Here is a 22,293-nt window from a genome sequence, read left to right as displayed (position 1 = left end):
CACCCGATAACCCAAGGCACTTACTGGCTACTCTGTTGAATAAATAATTATTAATTACACAAGTAATTATCCCCTAATGACCCGAAGGCGTTTACTTGCCACTTTGTTAAATAAATAATTATAAATAACACAAGTTCCGATTACCTAATGACACGGAGCGCTTACTGGCCACTCTGTTAAATAAATAATTATTAATAACACAAATGCCTATCACCCGATAACCCGGGGCACTTACTGGCTACTCTGTTAAATAAATAATTATTAATTACACAAGTAAATATCACCTTATGACCCAAAGGCGCTTACTGGCCACTTTGTTAAATAAATAATTATTAATAACACAAGTTTCGATTACCTAATGACACGGAGCGCTTACTAGCCACTTTGTCAAATAAATAATTATTAATAACACAAGCGCCTATCACCCGATAACCCGGGGCACTTACTGGCTACTCTGTTAAATAAATAATTATTAATTACACAAGTAAATATCACCTTATGACCCAAAGGCGCTTACTGGCCACTTTGTTAAATAAATAATGAATAATAACACAAGCGCCTATTACCTCATGACCCAGGGCTCTTACTGGCTACTCTGTTAAATGAATGATTATACATAACACAAGCGCCTATAACCTCATGACCATGGGCGCTTACTGACCACGCTGTTGAAAAAATAATTGTTACTAACAACAGCGCCTATCACCCGATGACCCAGGACACTTACTAACTACTCTGTTAAATAAATAATTATGAATAACACAAGCCTCTATCACCTCATAACCCGAGGCGCTTACTGGCCACTCTGTTGAATAAATAATTATTAATAACACAAGCACCTATCACCCAATGACCCAGGGCGCTTACTGGCCACCCTGTTGAATTAATAATTATAAATAACACAAGTGATTATCACCTAATGACACGCAGCGCTTTCTGGCCACTCTGTAAAACAAATAATTATTAATAACACAAGCGCCTATCACCTCATGACCCGGGGCTCTTACTGGCTACTCTGTTAAAAATGTATAATTAATAATAACACAAGCCTCTATCACCTCATAACCCGAGGCGCTTACTGGCCACTCAGTTAAATTATTAATTATTAATAACACAAGCCTCTATCACCTCATAACCCGAGGCGCTTACTGGCCACTCTGTTAAATTATTAATTATTAATAACACAAGCGCCTATCACCCAATGACCCAGAGCGCTTACTAGCCGCCCTGTTAATAAATAATGGATAATAACACAAGCACCTATCACCGAATGACCAAAAGGCGCTTACTGGCCACTCTGTTAAATAAATAATTATTAATAATACAAGCGCCCATCAACCGATAAACCAGGGCCCTTACTGGCCACTATGTTAAATAAATAATTATTAATTAAACAAGTGCCTATCACCTAATGTCACAAGGCGCTCACTGGCTACTCTATTAATAAATAATTAATAATAACGCAAGCGCCTTTCGACTCATGACCATGGGCGCTTACTGACCACTCTGTTAAATAAATAATTGTTAATAACAACAGCGCCTATCACTCGATAACCCGGGGCACTCACTGGCCACTCTGTTAGATAAATAATTATTAATTACACAAGTAATTATCACCTAATGACCCGAAGGCGCTTACTGGCCACTCTGTAAAACAAATAATTAATAATAACACAAGCGCCTATCACCTCATGACGTAAGTGCTTACTCACCACTCTGTTGAAAAAATAATTGTTACTAACAACAGCACCTATCACCCGATGACCCAGGACACTAACTAACTACTCGGTTAAATAAATAATTATTAATAACGCAAGCCTCTATCACCTCATAACCTAAAGCGCTTACTGGCCACTCTGTTGAATCAATAATTATTAATAACACAAGCGCCTATCACCCAATTACCCAGGGCGCTTACTGGCCTTCCTGTTAAATTAATAATTATAAATAACACAAGTGATTATCACCTAATGACACGCAGCGCTTTCTGGCCACTCTGTAAAACAAATAATTAATAATAACACAAGCGCCTATCACCTTATGACCATAAGCGCTTTCTGACCACTCTGTTAAATAAATAATTGTTAATAACAACAGCGCCTTTCACCCGATAACCCGGGACACTTACTGACCACTCTGTTAAATTATTAATTATTAATAACACAAGCGCCTATCATCTATTGACTTAGGGTGCTTACTAGCCACCCTGTTAAATAAATAATGGATAATAACACAAGCGCCTATCACCGAATGACCCAAAGGCGCTTACTGGCCATTTTGTTGGATAAATAGTTATTAATAACACAAGTGCCTATCACCTCATGACCCAAGGCGCTAAATGGCCACTCTGTTAAATAAATATTTGATTATAACACAAGTGCCTATCACTTAATGACACGGGGCACTTACTGGCCACTCTCTAAAATGAACAATTATTAATAACACAAGCGCCTATCACCTCATGACCCAGGGCACTTACTGGCCACTTTGTTAAATAAATAATTATTAATAACACAAGCGCCTATTACCCGATAACCTGGGGCACTTACTAATCACTATGTTAAATAAATAATTATTATTAACACAAGCGCCTATCACCCGATAACCCGGGGCACTTACTGGCTACTCTGTTAAATAGATAATTATTAATTACACAAGTAATTATTACCTAATGACCCGAAGGCGTTTACTGGCCACTTTGTTAAATAAATAATAATAAATAACACAAGTTCCGATTACCTAATGACACGGAGCGCTTACTGGCCACTCTGTTAAATAAATAATTATTAATAACACAAGCGCCTATCATTCGATAACCCGGGGCACTTACTGGCTACTCTATTAAATAAATAATTATTAATTACACAAGTAAATATCACCTTATGACCCAAAGGCGCTTACTGGCCACTTTGTTAAATAAATAATTATTAATAACACAAGTTTTGATTACCTAATGACACGGAGCGCTTACTAGCCACTTTGTTAAATAAATAATTATTAATAACACAAGCGCCTACCACTCGATAACCCGGGGAACTCACTGGCCACTCTGTTAAATAAATAATGAATAATAACACAAGCGCCTATTACCTCATGACCCAAGGCTCTTACTGGCTACTCTGTTAAATGATTAATTATACATAACACAAGCGCCTATAACCTCATGACCATGGGCGCTTACTGACCACGCTGTTGAAAAAATAATTGTTACTAACAACAGCGCCTATCACCCGATGACCCAGGACACTTACTAACTACTCTGTTAAATAAATAATTATTAATAACACAAGCCTCTATCACCTCATAACCCGAGGCGCTTACTGGCCACTCTGTTGAATAAATAATTATTAATAACACAAGCACCTATCACCCAATGACCCAGGGCGCTTAGTGGCCACCCTGTTGAATCAATAATTATAAATAACAAAAGTGATTATCACCTAATGACACGCAGCGCTTTCTGGCCACTCTGTAAAACAAATAATTATTAATAACACAAGCGTCTATCACCTCATGACCCGGGGCTCTTACTGGCTACTCTGTTAAAAATGTATAATTAATAATAACACAAGCGCCTATCACCTTATGACCGTGGGCGCTTACTGACCACTTTGTTGAATACATAATTGTTAATAACAACAGCGCCTATCACCCGATGACCCAGGACACTTACTAACTACTCTGTTAAATAAATAATTATTAATAACACAAGCCTCTATCACCTCATAACCCAAGGCGCTTACTGGCCACTCTGTTAAATTATTAATTATTAATAACACAAGCGCCTATCACCCAATGACCCAGAGCGCTTACTAGCCGCCCTGTTAAATAAATAATGGATAATAACACAAGCACCTATCACCGAATGACCAAAAGGCGCTTACTGGCCACTCTGTTAAATAAATAATTATTAATAATACAAGCGCCCATCAACCGATAAACCAGGGCCCTTACTGGCCACTATGTTAAATAAATAATTATTAATTAAACAAGTGCCTATCACCTAATGTCACAAGGCGCTCACTGACTACTCTATTAATAAATAATTAATAATAACGCAAGCGCCTTTCGACTTATGACCATGGGCGCTTACTGACCACTCTGTTAAATAAATAATTGTTAATAACAACAGCGCCTATAACTCGATAACCCGGGGCACTTACTGGCCACTCTGTTAAATAAATAATTATTAATTACACAAGTAATTATCACCTAATGACCCGAAGGCGCTTACTGGCCACTCTGTTAAATAAATAATTATTAATAACACAAGTTCCGATTACCTAATGACACGGAGCGCTTTTTGGCCACTCTGTTAAATAAATAATTATTAATCACACAAGCGCCTATCACCCGATAACCCGGGGAACTTACTGGCTACTCTGTTAAATAAATAATTGTTAATAACAACAGCGCCTATCACTCGATAACCCAAGGCACTTACTGGCCACTCTGTTAAATTATTTATTATTAATAACACAAGCGCCTATCACCTAATGACACGGGGCGCTTACTGGCCCCTCTGTTAAATAAATAATTATTAATAATACAAGCGCCCATCACCCGATAACCCTGGGCACTTACTGGCCACTATATTAAATAAATAATTATTAATTAAACAAGTGCCTATCACCTAATGTTACAAGGCGCTCACTGGCTACTCTGAAAAATAAATAATTATTAATAACACAAGCGCCTATCACCTCATGACCCAGGGTGCTTATTGACCACTCTGTTAAATAAATAATTATCTATAACACAAGCTCCTATCACCGAATGACCAACAGCGCTTACTGGCCACTATGTAAAATGAATAATTATCAATAACACAAGCGCCTATCACCTCATGACCCAAGGCGCTAAATGGCCACTCTGTTAAATAAATATTTGATTATAACACTAGTGCCTATCACTTAATGACACGGGGCACTTACTGGCCACTCTCTAAAATGAACAATTATTAATAACACAAGCGCCTATCACCTCATGACCCAGGGCGCTTACTGGCTACCCTGTCAAATGAATAATTATTGATAACACAAGTGCCTTTTACCTAATGACACGGAGCGCTTACTGGCCACTCTGTTAAATAAATAATCATTAATAACACAAGCGCCTTTCACCCGATAACCCGGGGCACTTACTGGCCACTTTCTTAAATAAATAATCATTAATTACACAAGTGATTAACTTATCATGACACAAAGCGCTTTCTGGCCACTCTGTAAAACATTTAATTATTGATAACACAAGCGCCTATCACCTCATGACCCGGGGCTCTTACTGGCCTTTCTGTTGAATGAATAATTATTAATAACACAAGCGCCTATCACCTCATGACCATGGGCGCTTACTGATCACTCCGTTAAAAAAATAATTGTTACTAACAACAGCACCTTTTACCCGATGACCCAGGACACTTACTAACTACTCTGTTAAATAAATAATTATTAATAACACAAGCCTCTATCACCTCATAACCCGAGGCGCTTACTGGCCACTCTGTTGAAATAATAATTATTAATAACACAAGCACCTTTCACCCAATGACCCAGGGCGCTTACTGGCCACCCTGTTGAATTAATAATTATAAATAACAAAAGTGATAATCACCTAATGACACGCAGCGCTTTCTGGCCACTCTGTAAAACAAATAATTATTAATAACACAAGCGTCTATCACCTCATGACCCGGGGCTCTTACTGGCTACTCTGTTAAATATGTATAATTAATAATAACACAAGCGCCTATCACCTTATAACCATGGGCGCTTACTGACCACTCTGTTGAATACATAATTGTTAATAACAACAGCGCCTATCACCCGATGACCCAGGACACTTACTAACTACTCTGTTAATTAAATAATTATTAATAACACAAGCCTCTATCACCTCATAACCCAAGGCGCTTACTGGCCACTCTGTTAAATTATTAATTATTAATAACACTAGCGCCTATCACCCAATGACCCAGAGCGCTTACTAGCCGCCCTGTTAAATAAATAATGGATAATAACACAAGCACCTATCACCGAATGACCAAAAGGCGCTTACTGGCTACTCTGTTAAATAAATAATTATTAATAATACAAGCGCCCATCAACCGATAAACCAGGGCCCTTACTGGCCACTATGTTAAATAAATAATTATTAATTAAACAAGTGCCTATCACCTAATGTCACAAGGCGCTCACTGGCTACTCTATTAATAAATAATTAATAATAACGCAAGCGCCTTTCGACTTATGACCATGGGCGCTTACTGACCACTCTGTTAAATAAATAATTGTCAATAACAACAGCGCCTATAACCCGATAACCCAGGGAACTTACTGGCTACTCTGTTAAATAAATAATTGTTAATAACAACAGCGCCTATCACTCGATAACCCGGGGCACTTACTGGCCACTCTGTTAAATTATTTATTATTAATAACACAAGCGCCTATCACCTAATGTTACAAGGCGCTCACTGGCTACTCTGAAAAATAAATAATTATTAATAACACAAGCGCCTATCACCTCATGACCCAGGGTGCTTATTGACCACTCTGTTAAATAAATAATTATTTATAACACAAGCTCCTATCACCGAATGACCAAGAGCGCTTACTGGCCACTATGTAAAATGAATAATTATCAATAACACAAGCGCCTATCACCTCATGACCCAAGGCGCTAAATGGCCACTCTGTTAAATAAATATTTGATTATAACACAAGTGCCTATCACTTAATGACACGGGGCACTTACTGGCCACTCTCTAAAATGAACAATTATTAATAACACAAGCGCCTATCACCTCATGACCCAGGGCGCTTACTGGCTACCCTGTCAAATGAATAATTATTGATAACACAAGTGCCTTTTACCTAATGACACGGAGCGCTTACTGGCCACTCTGTTAAATAAATAATTATTAATAACACAAGCGCCTATCACCCGATAACCCAGGGCACTTACTGGCCACTCTCTTAAATAAATAATCATTAATTACACAAGTGATTAACTTATCATGACACAAAGCGCTTTCTGGCCACTCTGTAAAACGAATAATTATTGATAACACAAGCGCCTATCACCTCATGACCCGGGGCTCTTACTGGCTTCTCTGTTAAATGAATAATTATTAATAACACAAGCGCCTATCACCTCATGACCATGGGCGCTTACTGATCACTCCGTTAAGAAAATAATTGTTACTAACAACAGCACCTTTTACCCGATGACCCAGGACACTTACTAACTACTCTGTTAAATAAATAATTATTAATAACACAAGCCTCTATCACCTCATAACCCGAAGCGATTACTGGGCACTCTGTTAAATAAATAATTATGAATAACACAAGTGCCTATCACTTAATAACACGGGGCACTTACTGGCCACTCTCTGAAATAAACAATTATTAATAACACAAGCGCCTATCACCTTATGACCTAGGGCACTTACTGGCCACTCTGTTAAAAAAATAATTATTAATAACACAAGCGCCTATTACCCGATAACCTGGGGCACTTACTAATCACTATGTTAAATAAATAATTATTAATAACACAAGCGCCTATCACCCGATAACCCGGGGCACTTACTGGCTACTCTGTTGAATAAATAATTATTAATGACACAAGCCTCTATCACCTCATAACCCGAGGCGCTTACTGGCCACCCTGTTGAATTAATAATTATAAATAACAAAAGTGATTATCACCTAATGACACGCAGCGCTTTCTGGCCACTCTGTAAAACAAATAATTATTAATAACACAAGCGTCTATCACCTCATGACCCGGGGCTCTTACTGGCTACTCTGTTAAAAATGTATAATTAATAATAACACAAGCGCCTATCACCTTATGACCATGGGCGCTTACTGACCACTCTGTTGAATACATAATTGTTAATAACAACAGCGCCTATCACCCGATGACCCAGGACACTTACTAACTACTCTGTTAAATAAATAATTATTAATAACACAAGCCTCTATCACCTCATAACCCAAGGCGCTTACTGGCCACTCTGTTAAATTATTAATTATTAATAACACAAGCGCCTAACACCCAATGACCCAGATCGCTTACTAGCCGCCCTGTTAAATAAATAATGGATAATTACACAAGCACCTATCACCGAATGACCAAAAGGCGCTTACTGGCCACTCTGTTAAATAAATAATTATTAATTATACAAGCGCCCATCAACCGATAAACCAGGGCCCTTACTGGCCACTATGTTAAATAAATAATTATTAATTAAACAAGTGCCTATCATCTAATGTCACAAGGCGCTCACTGGCTACTCTATTAATAAATAATTAATAATAACGCAAGCGCCTTTCGACTTATGACCATGGGCGCTTACTGACCACTCTGTTAAATAAATAATTGTTAATAACAACAGCGCCCATAACTCGATAACCTGGGGCACTTACTGGCCACTCTGTTAAATAAATAATTATTAATTACACAAGTAATTATCACCTAATGACCCGAAGGCGCTTACTGGCCACTCTGTTAAATGAATAATCATTAATAACACAAGTTCCGATTACCTAATGACACGGAGCGCTTTTTGGCCACTCTGTTAAATAAATAATTATTAATCACACAAGCGCCTATCACCCGATAACCCGGGGAACTTACTGGCTACTCTGTTAAATAAATAATTGTTAATAACAACAGCGCCTATCACTCGATAACCCGGGGCACTTACTGGCCACTCTGTTAAATTATTTATTATTAATAACACAAGCGCCTATCACCTAATGACACGGGGCGCTTACTGGCCCCTCTGTTAAATAAATAATTATTAATAATACAAGCGCCCATCACCCGATAACCCAGGGCACTTACTGGCCACTATATTAAATAAATAATTATTAATTAAACAAGTGCCTATCACCTTATGTTACAAGGCGCTCACTGGCTACTCTGAAAAATAAATAATTATTAATAACACAAGCGCCTATCACCTCATGACCCAGGGTGCTTATTGACCACTCTGTTAAATAAATAATTATTTATAACACAAGCTCCTATCACCGAATGACCAAGAGCGCTTACTGGCCACTATGTAAAATGAATAATTATCAATAACACAAGCGCCTATCACCTCATGACCCAAGGCGCTAAATGGCCACTCTGTTAAATAAATATTTGATTATAACACAAGTGCCTATCACTTAATGACACGGGGCACTTACTGGCCACTCTCTTAAATGAACAATTATTAATAACACAAGCGCCTATCACCTCATGACCCAGGGCGCTTACTGGCTACCCTGTCAAATGAATAATTATTGATAACACAAGTGCCTTTTACCTAATGACACGGAGCGCTTACTGGCCACTCTGTTAAATAAATAATTATTAATTAAACAAGCGCCTATCACCCGATAACCCGGGGCACTTACTGGCCACTCTCTTAAATAAATAATCATTAATTACACAAGTGATTAACTTATCATGACACAAAGCGCTTTCTGGCCACTCTGTAAAACGAATAATTATTGATAACACAAGCGCCTATCACCTCATGACCCGGGGCTCTTACTGGCTTTTCTGTTAAATGAATAATTATTAATAACACAAGCGCCTATCACCTTATGACCATGGGCGCTTACTGATCACTCCGTTAAAAAAATAATTGTTACTAACAACAGCACCTTTTACCCGATGACCCAGGACACTTACTAACTACTCTGTTAAATAAATAATTATTAATAACACAAGCCTCTATCACCTCATAACCCGAGGCGATTACTGGGCACTCTGTTAAATAAATAATTATTAATAACACAAGCGCCTATCACCCAATAACCCAAGGCGCTTACTGGCCACCCTGTTAAATAAATAATTATGAATAACACAAGTGCCTATCACTTAATGACACGGGGCACTTACTGGCCACTCTCTGAAATAAACAATTATTAATAACACAAGCGCCTATCACCTCATGACCTAGGGCACTTACTGGCCACTCTGTTAAATAAATAATTATTAATAACACAAGCGCCTATTACCCGATAACCTGGGGCACTTACTAATCACTATGTTAAATAAATAATTATTAATAACACAAGCGCCTATAACCCGATAACCCGGGGCACTTACTGGCTACTCTGTTGAATGAATAATTATAAATACAACAAGTGATTATCACCTAACGACACGCAGCGCTTCCTGGCCACTCTGTAAAACAGATAATTATTAATAACACAAGCGCCTATCACCTTATGACCCGGGGCTCTTACTGGCTACTCTGTTAAAAATAAATAATTAATAATAACACAAGCGCCTATCACCCGATAACCCGGGCACTTACTGGCCACTCTGTTAAATAAATAATTATTAATTACACAAGTAATTATCACCTAATTACCCGAAGGCGCTTACTGGCCACTCTGTTAAATAAATAATTATTAATAACACAAGTTCCGATTACCTAATGACACGGAGAGCTTTCTGGCCACTCTGTTAAATAAATAATTATTAATAACACAAGCGCCTATCACCCGATAACCCGGGGAACTTACTGGCCACTCTGTTAAATAAATAATAAATTATAACACAAGCACCTATCATTTAATGACCCAAAGGCACTGACTGGCCATTTTGTTGAATAAATAGTTATTAATAACACAAGTGCCTATTACCTAATGTCACGGGGCGATTACTGGCCTTTCTGTTGAATTAATAATTTTTAATAATACAAGCGCCCATCAACCGATAACCCAGGGCCCTTACTGGCCACTATGTTAAATAAATGATTATTAATTAAACAAGTGCCTATCACCTAATGTCACAAGGCGCTTACTGGCTACTCTTAAAAATAAATAATTATTAATAACACAAGCGTCTATCACCTCATAACCCGAGGCACTTACTGACCACTCTGTTAAATTATTAATTATTAATAACACAAGCGCCTATCACCAAATGACCAAGAGCGCTTACTGGCCACTATGTAAAATGAATAATTATCAATAACACAAGCGCCTATCACCTCATGACCCAAGGCGCTAAATGGCCACTCTGTTAAATAAATATTTGATTATAACACAAGTGCCTATCACTTAATGACACGGGGCACTTACTGGCCACTCTCTAAAATGAACAATTATTAATAACACAAGCGCCTATCACCTCATGACCCAGGGCGCATACTGGCTACCCTGTCAAATGAATAATTATTGATAACACAAGTGCCTTTTACCTAATGACACGGAGCGCTTACTGGCCACTCTGTTAAATAAATAATTATTAATTAAACAAGCGCCTATCACCCGATAACCCGGGGCACTTACTGGCCACTCTCTTAAATAAATAATCATTAATTACACAAGTGATTAACTTATCATGACACAAAGCGCTTTCTGGCCACTCTGTAAAACGAATAATTATTGATAACACAAGCGCCTATCACCTCATGACCCGGGGCTCTTACTGGCTTCTCTGTTAAATGAATAATTATTAATAACACAAGCGCCTATCACCTTATGACCATGGGCGCTTACTGATCACTCCGTTAAAAAAATAATTGTTACTAACAACAGCACCTTTTACCCGATGACCCAGGACACTTACTAACTACTCTGTTAAATAAATAATTATTAATAACACAAGCCTCTATCACCTCATAACCCGAGGCGATTACTGGGCACTCTGTTAAATAAATAATTATTAATAACACAAGCGCCTATCACCCAATAACCCAAGGCGCTTACTGGCCACCCTGTTAAATAAATAATTATGAATAACACAAGTGCCTATCACTTAATGACACGGGGCACTTACTGGCCACTCTCTGAAATAAACAATTATTAATAACACAAGCGCCTATCACCTCATGACCTAGGGCACTTACTGGCCACTCTGTTAAATAAATAATTATTAATAACACAAGCGCCTATTACCCGATAACCTGGGGCACTTACTAATCACTATGTTAAATAAATAATTATTAATAACACAAGCGCCTATAACCCGATAACCCGGGGCACTTACTGGCTACTCTGTTGAATGAATAATTATAAATACAACAAGTGATTATCACCTAACGACACGCAGCGCTTCCTGGCCACTCTGTAAAACAGATAATTATTAATAACACAAGCGCCTATCACCTTATGACCCGGGGCTCTTACTGGCTACTCTGTTAAAAATAAATAATTAATAATAACACAAGCGCCTATCACCCGATAACCCGGGCACTTACTGGCCACTCTGTAAAATAAATAATTATTAATTACACAAGTAATTATCACCTAATTACCCGAAGGCGCTTACTGGCCACTCTGTTAAATAAATAATTATTAATAACACAAGTTCCGATTACCTAATGACACGGAGAGCTTTCTGGCCACTCTGTTAAATAAATAATTATTAATAACACAAGCGCCTATCACCCGATAACCCGGGGAACTTACTGGCCACTCTGTTAAATAAATAATAAATTATAACACAAGCACCTATCATTTAATGACCCAAAGGCACTGACTGGCCATTTTGTTGAATAAATAGTTATTAATAACACAAGTGCCTATTACCTAATGTCACGGGGCGATTACTGGCCTTTCTGTTGAATTAATAATTTTTAATAATACAAGCGCCCATCAACCGATAACCCAGGGCCCTTACTGGCCACTATGTTAAATAAATGATTATTAATTAAACAAGTGCCTATCACCTAATGTCACAAGGCGCTTACTGGCTACTCTTAAAAATAAATAATTATTAATAACACAAGCGTCTATCACCTCATAACCCGAGGCACTTACTGACCACTCTGTTAAATTATTAATTATTAATAACACAAGCGCCTATCACCAAATGACCAAGAGCGCTTACTGGCCACTATGTAAAATGAATAATTATCAATAACACAAGCGCCTATCACCTCATGACCCAAGGCGCTAAATGGCCACTCTGTTAAATAAATATTTGATTATAACACAAGTGCCTATCACTTAATGACACGGGGCACTTACTGGCCACTCTCTAAAATGAACAATTATTAATAACACAAGCGCCTATCACCTCATGACCCAGGGCTCTTACTGGCTTCTCTGTTAAATGAATAATTATTAATAACACAAGCGCCTATCACCTCATGACCATGGGCGCTTACTGATCACTCCGTTAAAAAAATAATTGTTACTAACAACAGCACCTTTTACCCGATGACCCAGGACACTTACTAACTACTCTGTTAAATAAATAATTATTAATAACACAAGTGATTAACTTATCATGACACAAAGCGCTTTCTGGCCACTCTGTAAAACGAATAATTATTGATAACACAAGCGCCTATCACCTCATGACCCGGGGCTCTTACTGGCTTCTCTGTTAAATGAATAATTATTAATAACACAAGCGCCTATCACCTCATGACCATGGGCGCTTACTGATCACTCCGTTAAAAAAATAATTGTTACTAACAACAGCACCTTTTACCCGATGACCCAGGACACTTACTAACTACTCTGTTAAATAAATAATTATTAATAACACAAGCCTCTATCACCTCATAACCCGAGGCGATTACTGGGCACTCTGTTAAATAAATAATTATTAATAACACAAGCGCCTATCACCCAATAACCCAAGGCGCTTACTGGCCACCCTGTTAAATAAATAATTATGAATAACACAAGTGCCTATCACTTAATGACACGGGGCACTTACTGGCCACTCTCTGAAATAAACAATTATTAATAACACAAGCGCCTATCACCTTATGACCCGGGGCTCTTACTGGCTACTCTGTTAAAAATGAATAATTAATAATAACACAAGCGCCTATCACCTTATGACCATGGGCGCTTACTGACCACTCTGTTAAATGAATAATTATAAATACAACAAGTGATTAACCCCTAATGACACGCAGCGCTTCCTGGCGACTCTGTTAAATAAATAATAATTAATAACACAAGCGCCTATCACCCGATAACCCGGGGCACTTACTGGCTACTCTGTTGAATAAATAATTATTAATTACACAAGTAATTATCACCTAATGACCCGAAGGCGTTTACTGGCCACTTTGTTAAATAAATAATTATAAATAACACAAGTTCCGATTACCTAATGACACGGAGCGCTTACTGGCCTCTCTGTTAAATAAATAATTATTAATAACACAAGCGCCTATCACCCGATAACCCGGGAAATTTACTGGCCACTCTGTTAAATAAATAATGAATAATAACACAAGCGCCTATCACCCAATGTCCTAAAGGCGCCTACTGGCCATTTTGTTGAATTAATAGTTATTAATAACATAAGTGCCTATCACCTAATGACACGGGGCGCTTACTGGCCACTCTGTTAAATGAATAATTATAAATACAACAAGTGATTAACCCCTAATGACACGCAGCGCTTCCTGGCCACTCTGTAAAACAAATAATTATTAATAACACAAGCGCCTACCACCTTATGACCCGGGGCTCTTACTGGCTACTCTGTTAAAAATGAATAATTAATAATAACACAAGCGCCTATCACCTTATGACCATGGGCGCTTACTGACCACTCTGTTAAAAAAATAATTGTTAAAAACAACAGCGCCTATCACCCGATAACCCGGGCACTTACTGGCCACTCTGTTAAATAAATAATTATTAATTACACAAGTAATTATCACCTAATTACCCGAAGGCGCTTACTGGCCACTCTGTTAAATAAATAATTATTAATAACACAAGTTCCGATTACCTAATGACACGGAGCGCTTACTGGCCACTCTGTTAAATAAATAATTATTAATAACACAAGCGCCTATCACCCGATAACCCGGGAAACTTACTGGCCACTCTGTTAAATAAATAATGAATTATAACACAAGCACCTATCATTCAATGACCCAAAGGCGCTGACTGGCACATTTTGTTGAATAAATAGTTATTAATAACACAAGTGCCTATTACCTAATGTCACGGGGCGATTACTGGCCTTTCTGTTGAATTAATAATTAATCATAATACAAGCGCCCATCACCCGATAACCCAGGGCCCTTACTGGCCACTATGTTAAATAAATAATTATTAATTAAACAAGTGCCTATCACCTAATGTCACAAGGCGCTTACTGGCTACTCTTAAAAATAAATAATTATTGATAACACAAGCGTCTATCACCTCATAACCCGAGGCGCTTACTGACCACTCTGTTAAATTATTAATTATTAATAACACAAGTGCCTATCACCCAATGACCCAAGGCGCTCACTAGCCTCCCTGTTGAATAAATAATGGATAATAACACAAGCGCCTATCACCGAAAGACCCAAAGGCGCTTACTGGCCACTCTGTTGAATAAATAATTATTAATAATACAAGCGCCCATGACCCGATAACCCGGGGAACTTACTAGCCACTCTGTTAAATAAATAATGAATAATATCATAAGCGCCTATCACCCAATGACCCAAAGGCGCTTACTGGCTACTCTGAAGAATAAATAATTATTAATATCACAAGCGCCTATTACCCGATAACCTGGGGCACTTACTGACCACTCTGTTAAATTATTAATTATTAATAACACAAGCGCCTATCACCCAATGACCCAGGGCGCTTACTAGCCACCCTAATAAATAAATAATGGATAATAACACAAGCGCCTATTACCGAATGACCCAAAGGCGCTTACTAGCCACTCTGTTAAATAAATGATTATTAATAATATAAGCGCCCATGTTCCGATAAACCAGGGCACTTACTGGCCACTATGTTCAATAAATAATTATTAATTAAACAAGTGCCTATCACCTAATATCACAAGGCTTTCACTGGCTACTCTGAAAAATAAATAATTATGAATAACACAAGCGCCTATCACCTCATGACCCAGGGCGCTTACTGGCCTCTCTGTTAAATAAATAATTATTTATAACACAAGCTCCTATCACCGAATGACCCGGAGTGCTTACTGGCCACTATGTAAAATGGATAATTATTAATAATACAAGCGCCTATCACCCAATTACCCAGGGCGCTTACTGGCCACTCTGTTAAATAAATAATTATTTATAACACAAGCTCCTATCACCGAATGACCCGAAGCGCTCACTGGCCACTATGTAAAATGAATAATTATCAATAACACAAGCGCCTATCACCTAATGACCCAGGGCGCTAAATGGCCACTTTGTTAAATAAATATTTAATTATAACACAAGTGCCTATTACCTCATGACACTGGGCACTTACTGGCCACTCTTTAAAATGAATACTTATGAATAACACCAGCGCCTATCACCCGATAACCCGGGGCACTTACTGGCTACTCTTTTAAATGAATAATTATTGATAACACAAGCGCCTATCACCTCATGACCCGGAAGCTTACTGGGCACTCTGTTAAATAAATAATTATTAATAACACAAGCGCCAATTACCCAATAACCCAAAGCGCTTACTGGCCACCCTGTTAAGTAAATAATTATAAATATTACTAGTGATTATCACCTAATGAGACGGAGCGCTTTCTGGCCATTCTGTAAAACAAATAATTATTAATAACACAAGCGCCTATTACCTCATGACCCAGGGCTCTTACTGGCTACTCTGTTAAATAAATAATTATAAATAACACAAGCGCCTATCACCTCATGACCATGGGCGCTTACTGACCAATCTGTTAAAAAAATAATTGTTACTAACAACAGCGCCTATCACCCGATGACCCAGGACACTTACTAACTACTCTGTCAAATAAATAATTATTAATAACTTAAGCCTCTATCACCTCATAACCCGAGGCGCTTACTGGCCACTCAGTTAAATAAATAATTATTAATAACACAAGCGCCTATCACCTAATGACACGGGGCACTTACTGGCCACTCTCTAAAATAAATAATTATTAATAACACAAGCGCCTATCACCTCATGACCCAGGGCGCTTACTGGCTACTCTGTAAAATAAATAATTATTAATAACACAAGTGCCTATCACCTAATGACACAGGGTGCTTACTGGCCACTCTGTTAAATAAATAATAAATAATAACACAAGCGCCTATCACCTAATGACCCAAAGGCGCTTACTGGCCATTTTGTTGAATAAATAGTTATTAATATTACAAGTATCTATCACCTAATGACACGAGGCGCTTACTGGCCACTTTGTTAAATTATTAATTATTAATAACACAAGCGCCTATTACCCATTGACCCAGGGCGCTCACTAGCCACCCTGATAAATAGATAATGGATAATAACACAAGCGCCTATCACCGAATAACCCAAAGGCGCTTACTAGCCACTCTGTTAAATAAATAATTATTAATAATACAAGCGCCCATCACCCGATAACCTAGGGCACTTACTGGCCACTATGTTAAATGAATAATTATTAATTTAACAAGTTCCTATCACCTAATGTCACAAGGCGCTCACTGGCTACTCTGAAATATAAACAATTATTGATAACACAAGCGCATATCACCTTATGACCCAGGGGGCTTACTGGCCACTCTGTTAAATCAATAATTATTTATAACACAAGCTCCTTTTACCAAATGACCCGGAGCGCTTACTGGCCACTATGTAAAATAAATAATTATTAATAACACAAGCGCCTATCACCTCATGACCCAGGGCGCTAAATGGCCACTCTGTTAAATAAATATTTAATTATAACACAAGTGCCTATCACCTAAAGACACGGGGCACTTACTGGCCACTTTCTAAAATAAATAATTATTAATAACACAAGCGCCTATCACCTCATGACCCAGGGCGCTTACTGGCTACTCTGTAAAATGAATAATTATTAATAACACAAGTGCCTATCACCTAATGACACGGAGCGCTTACTGGCCACTTTGTTAAATAAATAATTATTAATAACACAAGCGCCTATCACCTAATGACCCAGGGCGCTTACTGGCCACCCTGTTAAATTAATAATCATAAATAACACAAGTGATTATCACCTAATGACACGCAGCGCTTTCTGGCCACTCTGTAAAACAAATAATTATTAATAACACAAGCGCCTATCACCTAATGACACGCAGCGCTTTCTGGCCACTCTGTAAAACAAATAATTATTAATAACACAAGCGCCTATCACCTCATGACCCGGGGCACTTACTGGCCACTCTCTAAAATAAATAATTATTAATAACACAAGCGCCTATCACCTAATGTCACAAGGCGCTCACTGGCTACTCTGAAATATAAACAATTATTGATAACACAAGCGCATATCACCTTATGACCCAGGGGGCTTACTGGCCACTCTGTTAAATCAATAATTATTTATAACACAAGCTCCTTTTACCAAATGACCCGGAGCGCTTACTGGCCACTCTGTTAAATAAATAATTATTAATAACACAAGTGCCTATCACCCGATAATCCGGGGCACTTACTGGCCACTTTGTTAAATAAATAATTATTAATTACATAAGTGATTAACACCTCATGACACGAAGAGCTTTCTGGCCACTCTGTAAAACGAATAATTTTTAATAACACAAGCGCCTATCACCTCATGACACGGGGCTCTTACTGGCTTCTCTGTTAAATGAATAATTATTGATAACACAAGTGCCTTTTACCTAATGACACGGAGCGCTTACTGGCCACTCTGTTAAATAAATAATTATTAATAACACAAGCGCCTATCACCCGATAACCCGGGGCACTTACTGGCCACTCTCTTAAATAAATAATCATTAATTACACAAGTGATTAACTTATTATGACACAAAGCGCTTTCTGGCCACTCTGTAAAACGAATAATTATTGATAACACAAGCGCCTATCACCTCATGACCCGGGGCTCTTACTGGCTTCTCTGTTAAATGAATAATTATTAATAACACAAGCGCCTATCACCTCATGACCATGGGCGCTTACTGATCACTCCGTTAAAAAAATAATTGTTACTAACAACAGCACCTTTTACCCGATGACCCAGGACACTTACTAACTACTCTGTTAAATAAATAATTATTAATAACACAAGCCTCTATCACCTCATAACCCGAGGCGATTACTGGGCACTCTGTTAAATAAATAATTATTAATAACACAAGCGCCTATCACCCAATAACCCAAGGCGCTTACTGGCCACCCTGTTAAATAAATAATTATGAATAACACAAGTGCCTATCACTTAATGACACGGGGCACTTACTGGCCACTCTCTGAAATAAACAATTATTAATAACACAAGCGCCTATCACCTCATGACCTAGGGCACTTACTGGCCACTCTGTTAAATAAATAATTATTAATAACACAAGCGCCTATTACCCGATAACCTGGGGCACTTACTAATCACTATGTTAAATAAATAATTATTAATAACACAAGCGCCTATAACCCGATAACCCGGGGCACTTACTGGCTACTCTGTTGAATAAATAATTATAAATACAACAAGTGATTATCACCTAACGACACGCAGCGCTTCCTGGCCACTCTGTAAAACAGATAATTATTAATAACACAAGCGCCTATCACCTTATGACCCGGGGCTCTTACTGGCTACTCTGTTAAAAATGAATAATTAATAATAACACAAGCGCCTATCACCTTATGACCATGGGCGCTTACTGACCACTCTGTTAAATGAATAATTATAAATACAACAAGTGATTAACCCCTAATGACACGCAGCGCTTCCTGGCGACTCTGTTAAATAAATAATAATTAATAACACAAGCGCCTATCACCCGATAACCCGGGGCACTTACTGGCTACTCTGTTGAATAAATAATTATTAATTACACAAGTAATTATCACCTAATGACCCGAAGGCGTTTACTGGCCACTTTGTTAAATAAATAATTATAAATAACACAAGTTCCGATTACCTAATGACACGAAGCGCTTACTGGCCTCTCTGTTAAATAAATAATTATTAATAACACAAGCGCCTATCACCCGATAACCCGGGAAATTTACTGGCCACTCTGTTAAATAAATAATGAATAATAACACAAGCGCCTATCACCCAATGTCCTAAAGGCGCCTACTGGCCATTTTGTTGAATTAATAGTTATTAATAACATAAGTGCCTATCACCTAATGACACGGGGCGCTTACTGGCCACTCTGTTAAATGAATAATTATAAATACAACAAGTGATTAACCCCTAATGACACGCAGCGCTTCCTGGCCACTCTGTAAAACAAATAATTATTAATAACACAAGCGCCTACCACCTTATGACCCGGGGCTCTTACTGGCTACTCTGTTAAAAATGAATAATTAATAATAACACAAGCGCCTATCACCTTATGACCATGGGCGCTTACTGACCACTCTGTTAAAAAAATAATTGTTAAAAACAACAGCGCCTATCACCCGATAACCCGGGCACTTACTGGCCACTCTGTTAAATAAATAATTATTAATTACACAAGTAATTATCACCTAATTACCCGAAGGCGCTTACTGGCCACTCTGTTAAATAAATAATTATTAATAACACAAGTTCCGATTACCTAATGACACGGAGCGCTTACTGGCCACTCTGTTAAATAAATAATTATTAATAACACAAGCGCCTATCACCCGATAACCCGGGGAACTTACTGGCCACTCTGTTAAATAAATAATGAATTATAACACAAGCACCTATCATTCAATGACCCAAAGGCGCTGACTGGCCATTTTGTTGAATAAATAGTTATTAATAACACAAGTGCCTATTACCTAATGTCACGGGGCGATTACTGGCCTTTCTGTTGAATTAATAATTAATCATAATACAAGCGCCCATCACCCGATAACCCAGGGCCCTTACTGGCCACTATGTTAAATAAATAATTATTAATTAAACAAGTGCCTATCACCTAATGTCACAAGGCGCTTACTGGCTACTCTTAAAAATAAATAATTATTGATAACACAAGCGTCTATCACCTCATAACCCGAGGCGCTTACTGACCACTCTGTTAAATTATTAATTATTAATAACACAAGTGCCTATCACCCAATGACCCAAGGCGCTCACTAGCCTCCCTGTTGAATAAATAATGGATAATAACACAAGCGCCTATCACCGAAAGACCCAAAGGCGCTTACTGGCCACTCTGTTGAATAAATAATTATTAATAATACAAGCGCCCATGACCCGATAACCCGGGGAACTTACTAGCCACTCTGTTAAATAAATAATGAATAATATCATAAGCGCCTATCACCCAATGACCCAAAGGCGCTTACTGGCCATTTTGTTGAATAAATAGTTATTAATAACACAAGTGCCTATTACCTAATGACACGGGGCGCTTACTGGCCACTCTGTTAAATAAATAAATATTAATAATACAAGTGCCCATCACCTGATAACCCAGGGCCCTAACTGGCCACTATGTTCAATAAATAATTATTAATTGAACAAGTGCCTATCACCTAATGTAACAAGGCGCTTACTGGCTACTCTGAAGAATAAATAATTATTAATATCACAAGCGCCTATTACCCGATAACCTGGGGCACTTACTGACCACTCTGTTAAATTATTAATTATTAATAACACAAGCGCCTATCACCCAATGACCCAGGGCGCTTACTAGCCACCCTAATAAATAAATAATGGATAATAACACAAGCGCCTATTACCGAATGACCCAAAGGCGCTTACTAGCCACTCTGTTAAATAAATGATTATTAATAATATAAGCGCCCATGTTCCGATAAACCAGGGCACTTACTGGCCACTATGTTCAATAAATAATTATTAATTAAACAAGTGCCTATCACCTAATATCACAAGGCTTTCACTGGCTACTCTGAAAAATAAATAATTATGAATAACACAAGCGCCTATCACCTCATGACCCAGGGCGCTTACTGGCCTCTCTGTTAAATAAATAATTATTTATAACACAAGCTCCTATCACCGAATGACCCGGAGTGCTTACTGGCCACTATGTAAAATGGATAATTATTAATAATACAAGCGCCTATCACCCAATTACCCAGGGCGCTTACTGGCCACTCTGTTAAATAAATAATTATTTATAACACAAGCTCCTATCACCGAATGACCCGAAGCGCTCACTGGCCACTATGTAAAATGAATAATTATCAATAACACAAGCGCCTATCACCTAATGACCCAGGGCGCTAAATGGCCACTTTGTTAAATAAATATTTAATTATAACACAAGTGCCTATTACCTCATGACACTGGGCACTTACTGGCCACTCTTTAAAATGAATACTTATGAATAACACCAGCGCCTATCACCCGATAACCCGGGGCACTTACTGGCTACTCTTTAAAATGAATAATTATTGATAACAC

Source organism: Copidosoma floridanum, unplaced genomic scaffold, assembly GCF_036245765.1.
Source record: "Copidosoma floridanum isolate Cflo_tuat_1 unplaced genomic scaffold, Cflo_Japanese_pri ptg000040l, whole genome shotgun sequence".
NCBI lineage: Eukaryota > Metazoa > Arthropoda > Insecta > Hymenoptera > Encyrtidae > Copidosoma > Copidosoma floridanum.
Note: the sequence above shows the minus strand (reverse complement) of the source record.